The 13,821-nt window shown below is 43.9% G+C and overlaps 1 protein-coding gene across 1 annotated transcript in view; it reads left to right on the forward strand.

The window, feature by feature from the left end:
- The window catches only part of LOC126474459 (uncharacterized), a 310,463-nt gene that overhangs the window by 118,717 nt on the left and 177,925 nt on the right, over positions 1–13,821 (forward strand). The window lies entirely within an intron of this gene.

The raw sequence follows: 13,821 nt of genomic DNA on the forward strand, positions 1-13,821 counted from the left end.
GAACACCTAAGTGAGAGGATTCGCAGATACGTAGATCCATCACTGATGAGAGATGACCGTTCGTTCTTGGGCAACCATATTAAGGTGTTCAGCACAGAAACGTCATTCTGGTCCAGTAAAGATTCTCTGGTAAAATGTGCCGTTAGAAATAACGTGAAATCAGTCTCAATTTCAGACTTTCACGAAAGGCGTAACAGGTTAAAGTCGTTTCTCATCAAGTAACATGCATTTTCCGGTAAGTAAATACGATTTTCGCCAGCTGCTTCTTAACGCTTTATAAAAGGTACAAAGAAGGTTTCATTGATTGACATAGCCGTCTCTGCATGATAAAGAAATTGGATGGTTGGTAACAAGACAAAGTATTAAACCAAAGCGAAAAAACTGATAGCTGCATGGAGGTACAACCACTCACGGGGTGACAATTATTGAACTATATTTAAAAAAAAAATAAACTGGTTACAAACTACTGCGTGCACACACCTTATTCAACATGTAAACGTGACTACAGATATTAGGATTTAGGTTCTGACATGTTCGATATACCTGGCATCATTGGCGACGATGTAGCTCAGGCGGATACCGGAATTCTGCATCACCCACTGGAGTGTCGGAGCATCGATGCTGTCGTCGACCTCCTGAATGGCTGTGTCCAGCTCATCAATGGTTTTGGGGCTAGTGCTAAACATCTTGTCTTTAACATTTCCCATGAAAAGGAGTCGCATGTGTTCAGATCCGGAGAATATGGCGGGCAATCGAGATCCAAGCCATTGGCCTCTGGGTACCCCAGAGCCAGAATGCGGTCCCGAAAGTGCTCCTCAAGGACTTCACTCTCCTGCTTCGATGGGGTCGAGCTCCGTCTTGCATGAAGCACATCTTGTCGAAATCAGGGTCACTTTGGATAATGGGGATGAAATCATCTTCCAAATCCTTCACGTGCCATTCGGTAGTCATCGTACTATCAAGGAATATCGCACCCATTATTCCATCACTCGATCGCGAAATGCGGATTCTCAGTCCCCCGAATGCACCAATTTTGCTTATTGACCAACCCATTCAAATGAAAGTGGGCTTCGTCTCTGGATCGTACCAACCATGCTCGTACTAATTCCCATCACGTCGCGCGGACAACCGTGCAGTTTCAGCGTCCTAACGCAGACCGTTCTGAAGTTATGACGATTTTATTTCATATAGTTCAATAATTGTCACCCTTTAATTTGGAAATGTCCAAATTGTACCAGAGTGAGCATTTGCCTATCCTTCACGATACAGTCGACAAATGAAAGAACTTTAGAGCTTCTTCCGTTGTGCTCGTTCTTACAGAACAATCTCAGTCGCTGATCTACTTTGCTTGTATGCAGCAATTTCGTTTCGTTTGAAATAGGGTTTTCTTTTGTACTGACCAAATAGTTTACTTTTACTATATGCGACTATAATTCTTTTAAGTGCTGTGCTATTCTGTAGCTCCCAAAAAGCGATACCAAATTAATTATCGCAATGTATAGATGTCATGCATGTTATATACAGACAAATAAAAACTAGTCGTCATGAGGTACTTGCGATTGAAATTAAGCTCAGTGTAGCTAAAACACTACTTAAACCGTCAGCTTGTCACATCCTCTTCCGCTAAAGAATTAACTAAAAGCGGCATTCGTCTTTAACAATTGATATACAGTGCTGCTCTGCAACGCCTTGTCAAGAAATACAATTCGGTTTTGGAACCACACTGATTAATAAACCCATTAAGAGGACTGGAAACAGAACTGTTTTGGTTTTGGCGATCTGATGTGCCTACTGACCATGGAAAGACGTCCGAGATACAGACATTAACAAATGCGTCGTATAATTTGCTCGGAAAAATGTTTTCAACCGCCTGTGAATGTGCATAGGCTTAAAGTCGATGGGAAAAGATCTATGAATGCACCATGAAACTTATTCGAAGATTTACTGAGTATTTACAGCTTGGTAACATTAGATATCGTGTTTCTCCACCCCAGGCCTCGTAGCGTACGTGGATCATCGTTGGCACGGTGTCTACAAAAAGGGTGAGACAAACTGACATTACTGCTACAGCCTGTCCCTCTCTTAGACGACGGCCATCCTGTGGTCACCCAGTTGTTGAAGAGAGTTCCTAAGACGACGCAGCATGAGTATCAATTAGTCCCAAGCACGCTAGGTCGCGTTCATTCAGCAGATAACGCAGGCCGTTCATCTCCTCTGATTCCTGGCGATTGGAGGAAAATTTTCTTGAGACGGGTGTGATGTGTTGCTCCGGACAAAATATTGGAAGATCTCGTCCAGATACAGTACTGTCTTCTAGTTACCCATAACCTTCGACATCGATGAACCCAGTCAGACTTCCGTACATGATACCGACCCAAAATTTGACTGATTCACCTTCGTGCCAAACCCGTGGGACTCCATACCTGAGACGTACATTGCTACCGACCGCTTTCACACTTTTCTATGACAGATCATCAGGCGCCAGACAAATCTTGCACTCGTCGCCGAAGACAACCCGATTCCATCCCAGGAGCACGGCGGTGTCGGCGAAGGGACGGGGGCATTGTTGTGCTGTTGGTAGTAATTGACACCCAGAGGCCAAATTTATGGTGTGGAGACGGTTGAGTACTCTCTGGGTCGACGCAGACATCCAAAAAATTAATACGTAGTTCTGTTGCATTCCCCTCGGTGGACCTGCTAGCAATAATTACTAGGTAGCTGTCTTCAGCTGGTGTTCATGACTGCAAGCGATCGCTATGTGGCAGATCTTCGACGTTCTCTGCCTCGTGGAAGAAGTTGGTTATTCGAATTATGTAGCTGCGGTGCAAGCCAATATCGCGGACAATCTCCGTGCCGAAATCCGTATGCACGTTTTAAGCTCGAAACGACCTGTCGAACCATGTTTACAGACTGAATAGTGCATCCAAGCCGCATTGTCCCGTCCAGGATTGGAGAGACAGAGCGTTCTTGTGAACTGCAGGTTCACTTTTACATCCATCGCACATGAAGCGGTACGTATTGCTGCACTGTTGGTCAGAGGTTTCCAATTTAAACCAAGCAAGTCATGAGGGCGTTGCAAATTTTGGGCCGTTTATATCGTGGGGTTTTTCCTGAAGTACATTAAGATTGAAGCATTTCGTGTCACTCCACCCAACCAGGACTTTTCTGCGTGGTGTCCCGTTTGCGTACCACCATTATAGAAAGTTTCATGTAAGTACAGGATATGTTGTGAAGGGATTGTTCACTTGCCAGCTGTCACACCCGGGAGCAGTGACTTTTATAGATATGAGTGGGGTCTGTTTTGTCGAACATGTGCCACAGAACAGACACCACACATGTCTATATACCTATAGCCGCGACCGCAGTTTGAAAAAGTGTCAGTGCGGATGCACGACCAACGTCCGAACTGCTACGGAAATCAGAAGCCTGCTAGTAGGGGGTTAATGGACGGGTGTCGTTGCATTGCGGCGAGTGGGAAGCTGGGAATTTGGCTCTTACGGAAAATGTGTCCGAATGGCCGAGGCGGTTAAGGCAACCGTTCTAGGGAAGGTTCGAGTCCCAGTCCAGCATAAATTTTCAACCCTCACCACTGCATTGCCGCAATGTCCTGTGCATCTGGAAATTATTATTTCCTTCCTGTCTCTTTCCCATCCCTTTTCATTTCCATTCCTTACTCCCCTGTTATTCATGCAGTGATTTTTATCAGTGTTCCAGTCACATGTGAACACAACCAAAATTAAGGACGGCATTTCTACATAAGCTATGCGTGTCGGCGGACGCTGTATCCATTACTGACAGTATGGGATTTGATTCAGTGTGCATAACATACTAATCGTCGCCAGGGTATCCGAGGGGCGCAGACAAACCGTCAGTATTTGCGTTTCGTTTTACTTACATTCTTGGCTTTATAATCAAGCGTTATAATAAATTTATTGACACATACAGAGAGGGCTAGTATGAGGCCAAAGCAATGAAGACAAAATGGTGTTGGTCATACTTCAGCAGCTGAAAGGAGGAGGAGGTCGGAAAACGGGGGAAAGCACAATTCTAATGATCACTATGGAGAATTAAGACTTCGCTGCTGTAGATTCCGCGATTGATACCGAGATTCCCATGTCTTCCCCCATGAAAATTAACAACTTCCGATTTCTTCTTCCCGACAGCAGTATGTCATAGTTAGTGTCGCTGACTTTACCAAGCCACCATCGAATAAACCCGTTTAAATTATTATGCATCGCTGCCTTTCGTCCACAAATCCACTTTATACCATGTTTACAAATACGAAGGAACAAATATACTAGCTACAGCATTATTAACCAACTAAATATCCATTTGAGCAAGAAAGCAAGCTTCCCTACAATAGCGTCTAAAAGTTAAACATAGGGAAAGAGTGCATATTTCCTGAACAGGCTATCGGAAGAGTTATTGAACCAGGATAAGGTTAATGATAGCTTATGACAGTTGACATGCAACCATGTTCAAATTATGTTACTAGAAAAGTTTTCAAATCGAAGCTACACCTCTCCAAAAGAAAGCAAAGTAGCTGGCTGGCTGCAGTTAATCTCCCACAATGCTTTCCGGGAGACTCACTATAGGCTTCAAATCCAGAGACATCCCTGGACAGTGCAGCCGGTGGGTATGTTCACATGCAACACATTCATCCACCAGCGCAGCCCGATGTGGTCGAGTATTATTGTCCTTTATCTGCAAAAGGTCGCGAGTGTTGTTACGGTATCGAATATCTGTGCTCTTTCGTTAACCGTGTGCAACGACCATCAAGATGGGGAGCTTCGTATCCCCTTACATCATGATGCCTTCCCAGACAAAGGCTTCACCGCCACCAGCACCATCACTCTCTTTCCACAGCGATCCTCTGATTTCTCCGGCTGGCATTTTTCCTCGCAGATGAATGTGCGGCGAAAATCATTCAGCAGACTTCCAGTAGATTTGTCTGTGGAGAGCACATTCCTCATTCATTCCTCTATTCACGATTCAATCTTCTGAGACTAGAGCACATTCCTACATTCGTTCATGAGCCAGTATCGGAGTTGCTAACTCTACAATAAATGAGAGGATCATAGCAGTGACGTGAGGGGAACACACACACAGACACACACACACACACACACACACACACACACACACACACACACACACACACACACATACACAGTTGACATTATCAACTGTTCTGAGTCGATGATACGCGGTTCGTAACGAAACTGCTGCAGTAATTTCTGCAGACATTTGCCTTACAAACTCCGGTGCATTTCGTCGTGCAGTTAAAGGCAGATGTCGGACTGTTGTGGGGTGAAAACTCATGATCGCTCTTCTAGTGGCTCAATATGAACCTTCGCTAAAGCCTTAAAAAGGTACGTGTTCAAAAATCAGTGAAGCCAATTTTGTGGTGTGCTCTAATCTCGGCGTCCTAGGAATGCGCAGGTTGCAAGAGGCATCTTTGGCGCATTACGTTTTAAACTACACGAAGAACTACAGTGTGTTTACAACGCTATGGACTTAATACTGCGGAGATACTAGTGAGCGAGAGAAACTTGCAACGATTGCTCAACCTTCGTTTTCCATTTTTGTGCAGAGAGGATAAACATCGCCTTGTTCACATTCCTTAGCACATTATCTTCAATTCCGACAGCAAAAATACAAGCTAATATTTCACACTATATCACAAATTGGCGCTAGGGAATCTTTACCTTTGACGTTCATTGCAAGAAGCAAATCCGTAACTAAAAGTAATCAAAGGATCTTGATCCAGATAAGGAAACAGGAAAAGCGGGACCAACACACAGATGCACATATCTAAATCGAACAGCGGAGATACTTGTGAGCGAGAGAAAGAGTTACTTGGTGATCGCTGTGGAGAATACTAGACGTTCCCGACAGAATTCTTCAATTTTGGCTTTAGGAAAGATGGTGTCACTGCAGTCATTCGCGAACGTTTATATTGTGGGAATGTTCTTTTACGTCTAAGGACCAAACCATTTGTTTTCGTAAATAGGTACGTCAGCTGCATAGTTCAGCAATATATACACTGACGTGAAAAATGTAAGGGTCAAAGTAACTTTCGCATCATGTGTCTTTGCCACGTAATATGGAACTTGGACCATTCATACAAAGAACTGCTACAGTATAACGCAGAAGGTAATTGAAAGGAATACGCATTCAGACGAACAGAAATGACACTTTTATTCAAAGGATATTAATATATGAAGTCTTGATAGTACCCTGGACATTGAAAAAGGCGGAGTATGGTCCTTAATACCGTATCTGTTCATCACGGATGGTGTTGCATGCTCTGCAACATGCTCGCATATTGGCCACAAGATGGTAAAGGAGTTGTTGTGAGGTCGTTCCGTTCCTTCGCCACCCCCGCCTGACAACTGCATGTGGAGGCACTGCAATACCTCTCTCCAACACTCTCACCTGCTCGATAGCATTTAAGTCGGGGGAACGTGCAGACCACTCCATACACCGAATATCCTCTCGTTCCAAGAGCTCCTCCGCCTGCGCTCTTCGATGCATTGTCATCCATAAAAATGAAGTCAGGGGCGAATGCACCTTACAAAATACGCACGCGGGGAAAGAGTACGGGTCATAGTAACGTGGACCGGTGAGTGTACCGTGTTCCTAGATTTGGAGACCATTATTCCCATTCAACATTATGCTTCCCCAGGCCATAACGCCTGGACCACGAAACCGGTCATGTTCGACAACGTTCCTGGGAGCAATACGTGTTCCCACGCCTCGCCATACGAGGGTATGCCCAGCATTGTCGAACGTGATCGTGTTGGTGGTCCAGGTGTCATGGTGTAGGGAAGTATAATCTTGCGTGGACATACTGACGTCCAAATCTTGGAGCTCGGTACACTCAACGGTCAACGTTATTGTGACACTGTAGTCCTTCCCAGGTGGGTATTTTGAGGGGTGCATTCGGCCCTGAGTTTATTTTTATATATGGCAATGACGACCGCATCGATCTGCGCGGGTGGAGGAGCTCTTGAAAAGAGAGGAATAAGGCCTTTTCCCCGACTTAAATTGCATCGAGTACGTGCGTGATGCGTTAGGCAGGCGTACTGCATCACGTCCACATGCATCAATGACCATCGAGCAGGCTGGTGGAGGAACGGAACGCCCTACCACGAGAACATCGTGGCCAGCATGCGAGCACGTTGAGAGCACGCATCGGCGTCCGTTGTGACCACACACACTATTAAGAATCATGTCCTTTTGCAATGTCCAGGGGACCATCATAAATCGGGGCGACTTAAGCGTAATTATTGTCTTAGAATAAGAGTGTCATTGCTGCTTGTCTCTTGACTTTTTTTTTTTTACCTCCCCCTATACTGTAGCAGTTCTTTCTTTCTTTGTACGCTCTAAGTTTCATTAAGCTATGTTACTTGGCAGTGACATAGCATGTGCAGTTTATGGTTCAAATGGCTCTGAGCACTATGGAACTCAACATCTGAGGTCATCAGTCCCCTAGACTTAGAACTACTTAAATCTAACTAACCGAAGGACATCACACACATCCACGCCCGAGGCAGGATTCGAACCTGCGACCGTAGCGGTCGCGCGGTTCCAGACTGAAGCGCCTAGAACCGCTCGGCCACAACAGCCGGCTGTGCAGTTTATTTCGTCCGTAAGTTTTGCACATCATTGTACTGTTCAAAATAGTCGCGATCAGCCGGCCGATGTGGCCGAGCGGTTGTAGGCGCTTCAGTCGGGAACCGCGCTGCTGCTACGGTCGCAGGTTCGAATCCTGCCTCGGGCATGGATGTGTGTGATGTCCTTAGGTTAGTTAGATTTAAGTAGTTCTAAGTCTAGGGGACTGATGACCTTAGATGTTGAGTCCCATAGTGCTCAGAGCCATTTGAACCATTTTTTTGAGTCGCAATCAATGTTTCGGGTAGATGTTACCGGACGACCTGTTATGCAACACTTTTTAAATATCTGGAAAGTGTTCTGTTAAAACTACACTATGAAATTTCGAAATAGTGTGTCTTAGTACTTTTAAACAAACATAGACTTAAAAAACAATTTGTGAACTCTGACAGACCATACGTGCTTTCTGCCTCTAACTGTTCTGTTCGACAGAATCGAAATGCAGTCACACATGGAATAAAACAAAAATCCAAGTAAATATTCGCTGAGTATTGTGGAAGAAGTTAAATATGTCGAGCTTCATAGATGCGTCTGTCAAAGGAACACAGCAACGGTTTGGGAAGCAAAAGTTCACGATTAACAGGCTGTGCACCATGTCATAAGAAGGAGTGACGTGAGGGCACGTGATTCCGCTGATGTTGATCCATCCGACTGGTGGTGACTGATGTCAGCGACCTACTTGCTACTCTTTAAATGGAGCAGACTATTTGATGGCACTGGAGTCATTTGGTACCTTTCACTTTATCATTAACAGCGCAAACCCGACACTGTACTCTATATGTACTTATTACATCCACGTGCTAATCCAGTCGAGGTAAGTGTGTGCTGCCTGGCCTGGAGGACAGGACTGGGTCCTATTTTGCTTCGGATGTAGTTAGATTGTTTGTATATCAGAGAAAATGATACGTACAGCCACATGTGTGATAGAGGTAATAATAAACGTGTTCTCTGTGCAATTGACTAATGTGTGCTGTCTTCCATTTTGAACGGAATAGTGCAGCTTGTATACGCTGAACATATCTCGAAGTTCGTACATTACGAGTAATCTTTTAAAATTCCTATTCCCCTCTCCGAATACGATATACAAACAGTGACAGGAAAAGAGACGTGGTGGACATAACGTGGTTCCAATAGCTTCCAGACCTACCCTGTGCTTCGTGGCATTCTCATCCCTTAAACTGACTAGTTACATTTAGGACGCAGCGGTCCAGCTTGCGAAAGTGCCAACGGGCACAAAGACGACTGGCTGCTGGACACACCTCCCTGCTAACATTGCCACACGAGTGCACGTTTAAGTAGTATCATCACAAGACTGAACACACGAGGGACTGTTGTTTCATTACCGTACTGTTGTTTAAGATCAGTGCAGAAAGAAGTCGTCCTTAGTCGGATACTGTACGACGAGGTTGAGGGGAAGGCATGAAGCACCGAGTAATCAAGCGGTAGTCTTCTGTTTTGGATTAAGCCACAAAAATTTTGACTTTGTACTGTGGTCTGAGGACGCTGTGCTAACGACCCCTTGTTGCTTTCTGTCATGACTTGGTTACATGTGGAAGTTGTTTTCATCTCCTTAGTTTGATCTAAGAAGCCTACTCATCCTCAAAACCGCAGGAAGTCCATTACTTCTAGAATGTACTGGTGTTAGGAACCTGTTTTATATTTGCATTCTTTCTTTCGGGTTCTTCGCATTGCTATCTGCCTCTAAGCATAAAACATAAAATCTAATTTTGTAATCGGATTGTGTGTTTTCAGTTCCGAGTAAAAATGCATAATGAAAAATTAAGCTGAGCTGTAAAGATATGAAGAAATCCCAACAAAAATAATTGTCGATGGCTCTGCCCCAAATACCTCTAATACGCAGGTCGTGACAGCGTTTCCCAGTGCGTACGTTGTGCCCGAACATTTACAGTTCCTCGATTCGTAATAACTAAATATCTGTATCAGGATGCTGTATGTGGTCATGAATTGAAGTTTTCAGTGCAGTGTAACAAAAAGATGAACAAAGTTGCTAGACAATATCTGTGTAGCCTTCCTTCGCAGATTTCCTAAACATGTGTTGTGGTTTAAAACCAGGAATGAAGACCTCAAAATGCAGTCCGCTATCACGACTTCAGCGTTCCGTTGTTTTTTTTCTGATTCGTAGGTGGATGCATTAACAGGGTCGCCACCGATGTTCTCCCACATCCATGGGAAAATGAGTTCACGCACGATTTCTAATTTACTTCACCTCAATGAGACATTAAAATGCACTCATACTTCCTCTTCGTTAGGCTGTTGCAGCATCATTTGTCGCGTAACGCACATCTACATTCCAGTGGGTGCAACACCAGCCAGTCTCTGAAGAGAGATTTATTTGGTTACTCGCTGGAGGAATCGGAGGTCGTGTGTTACGGCTGCATTTGCATGACAGTGGTTATACACTAATATGATTCGCTTTCCTGGAGGCCAGTACTGCGTGCGAAGACCGGGTAGTGTGTTCACTGTTCACCGAGCATTGAAGAAGAAAGCGTTTCATTTTAAATAATCAACGTCCAACTGAACCCTCGGGCAATGACAGGCTGTCTTGATAGATTTGGTAGCGGTTCATGTCCTTCATTTTCGGTTTCGTTTCTTTCTTCATCGAAAACATCGCTATTTTTCTGGCAGTACCAGGAAGATTAGAGCACCATAAAGCACTGAGCTTAAAATTCTTGTGGTGTTACTTGCCACCTACTTTTTACTGCTTCTGTTCTTTGACTCTAAATAGAACTGGTATTTCAGGGAACACTTCAAGGGTGAGAATGGATTTACTGTAGCTTAATTTTTTTTTAATCATTCGGATAGTCGACGTTTTCGAGACAGCAGGTCTCATTTAAATCACTTGGACGTGTTATCTATACTTTCGTGTTTCTTTAATCAAGATAAACTCCTGGATAAGTTCTGTGGTGTTCGGGCTAACATTAGGTTAGAACTTTGCTTGTAGCCCGTCAGGATTTGTCTAAAATCCTTAGCAGTTGAATTTTATCCTCTGCCGCCAATATTCTACTACGAATACCTGGGGCATTCGAACACACATCATAGCTGTCCGAAAGCTTTGTCATGCTAATGTTTGCGTCAAACTTTTAGAGCTTAACGGAGGTTGAAAGACCAATTTCAGCAGAATGGATAAGTGGGACAACGAATAAACCACAATTTAAATCTGACATATTTATGAAGTCTTTAAAACTAAAAAGTATGATTTGCAATTCCTTGAGATACGATTAAATCATTTCACGAGGTATGTACCTTCTTGAGGATACTATTTCTGCAGAATTCGTAGAGGAAGATTCTGTGGCGTGCGGAAAAGTAGGAAATAGTTGTATGTCTGTGAGATTTCCTCGAGTAACTCTGACCCTAGAACTCTGTTAAAGTATTACGATTCGCAGTGTTAAATCTTAAAGGCAGCGCATACCCAGATGCACAGGAAGAAATATCACTCACACCTCTACGTAATTCCCCCGTTCGAATGCCAAAGGCGCAGTAAACAAATTGAAAAGTCTCTGAAGGTTCAATGAAACACAAGAAACCAACATCAACCACTCAGAGATGGTTCCAGATAAGATTGAATTTTTCTCTTATTTCAAGCAAGATATAATATTTCTACCACGCTCCCGTGCCGTTCTCTTCCTTCTCCCTCACACTATGCTTATGTATCATCAGTTTGAGACATTTAGCTCTTAATTCTGTTGCGAAATCTATGTCTCATGCACTTTATAAGTGCTGTAGTGTAGGCTACACACGTGGTATTGTGCGCAACAGAACAAAAAGTGAGGACGCGAACGGACTCTCAATGTAGCCGGGATGGCAAGGCTTCAAGTCATTGTGTGTGACACTCGCAGCATATAGTCACCATTGCGTATTTCTTATCAGTGTCGAAAAGACGTCCGATTTCGACGTAGGTATTGAGACCTACCATTGAGACGCGAGGACGTCTCGATAAACAAGTATGAATAACATACGGCGCCAGCACCGTAGGCGTCTGTGGAGAAGGCTTTGGTGATACGGGAGCCCGACGTTCCCGGAATATCCCGGCCGCTTGCCTGTGTGTGAGCGCGTGTTGTGACCCCAATAGATAGCGCCAGTGCCCGCACAAAGTGCCCTCTGTCGCCCGCAGCCAGCTGCCGCCGCCGACTGGCGCCACAATTCACAATGGTGCGTGTGGCCGTGCACGTACTGCACACGTTCAGCCCGTCGCAGTCGTCTGGGTATACTTCTGCTCGCCGTGCTAGGGTTTGTTCATCATGTGCTCAAAGCATTCGCTTTTCACGACCTCCACCGAAGAATACATTGTCAAAATAACAACTTCATCTCCCCTTTCATCTGAATGTTAATGATTTCAAGAAGGAACAAAGAATTTAAATTTTTTGTGCACTTTGAGTGATTTTGCTCTAGTAAATAATATCTTTGACCGTTGTACAGACGTTATACGATCATCTTTCAAAAGGTTTTGCTGTTATTTGTTTTGATAGAAACACTTCAGTACGTATAGAAGGTAGTCGTCTATTAGACACTTACTTACCGTATGCTTGCCGCCGTGATCGTTTAGGAAACCCGAACACTCCAAGAGAGGTTGAACGTGCGTGCTTCACCTTAGCGCAAACATGGGCATCTGTCTGAGAGTAGCCGTCAAATAGTAATTTTGGCATATTTAACAAACTTGCTTCAACTGGCCGTCCCTCCTCCAGTTTCCAGCACCGCAGAAATACGTGAAACATTGTGCCAGACGTAAGGTTTGAATCGTTTAATAAAGCTGCTCGTTTCCGACTTTGCATTTGTGCTCTACGTGTTTCATAGGGAGACACACTCAACACAGAAGGTTTCTCTTTGCAAAGGAACTATGTCGGCCAGCTCTTCGCTCTGCACGAACCGTTCATGAGCCAGCAAGACTGTAGCTACTGGAAGAGGGAGTGTATAAATGTTGGACGTTAGTTCATGGCTGCCGTAGGAAGCATGAATGGTTTGAGCTTCCGACTGACCGGAGCGGCTGGAGAAAAACATTGAAAGGTCCAATCTATTGTGTTATTTTCTTTCAGTGGTTGAAGAATCCTTAACCAAGATTTCCGGACTGTCATATGTCGTGTTTTGACTTTCCTTGCTTTTATATCTACGTTTTTAATAATCCCTATTTAACTTCTGTGCAGTAACCTGGATTCCCGAAGGCAGTTTTCATTAGCTATTGTTATGTTTTCGTAGCTAACAAAAGATTTATTTGTTCATTAAGCTCCGGAAATACTTTTCCCTCGAATGTCAGATACATGTTACGAAGTACTATTAACAGATTTTACGAAATGAGAAACCATTCTGCCAAAATACTGCCCGTTTGTGTTGATGTAATAATAAAAAAGTCAGTGCAAAAATAATCATCAGCATTCATTTCATCATCCAAATATCGTTCTTGGGCTATCCTTTATGTATTTGTGAATGTAGACGGCATTGTTGCGAATAGCGAGAGCAGCGGAATGTACTGAATCACACTTTCTCGTGGGACATGATGAATCTGTGTCTATTGTCAATTTGACTTTCCAGGGACACGGGGTATTTTACTGCCGTTTTTCGTATGACAACTGTTCTCTAAAACTTGGAAGAAACACGCAGGTGTCCGACATGTAAACCAAGCGCCCCTGTGTGTCTGTCATTCTGTCAGCCTGCACTGTGGCGAACAAGCTGACGACATCGATATACAACAGTCATAAAACAAGAGTTCTGTGACGAAATGGAACATCGTTAACTACGTTCTGGAATTTTGTTTGAATTATGGCCTTCTGTTTTAGTCTTTGCGGGACTAGTCATCAGAAACATTTCCATTATGACTCTTGCCCATGCGTCTTGTAAAGGTGCGTAAGAGCTACATAATATATTTGTCAGCTTCCAAGATTACTTCCTGCGTTTGGCGGATATTTGGTGTTCGCTATCAAGTTGCAAACAACTGCTTCGTTTTCGAATAAACGAATGGTTGTAGTCTGAAACGGGAGGAAGAGTAGTAGAATTTTGATTTGATGGTATGTCTGTAAAATATGAGATGAGCGATTGTAGCCTTTCCATTATATTACCAAGGACAACGGCCAGAATTTAGTTGCGGTCAGTTCTTACACAGAACTTAAGGGATATTTCAGATTTCATTAGCGT

This window comes from Schistocerca serialis, chromosome 4 (genome assembly GCF_023864345.2).
Source record: "Schistocerca serialis cubense isolate TAMUIC-IGC-003099 chromosome 4, iqSchSeri2.2, whole genome shotgun sequence".
Lineage (NCBI taxonomy): Eukaryota > Metazoa > Arthropoda > Insecta > Orthoptera > Acrididae > Schistocerca > Schistocerca serialis.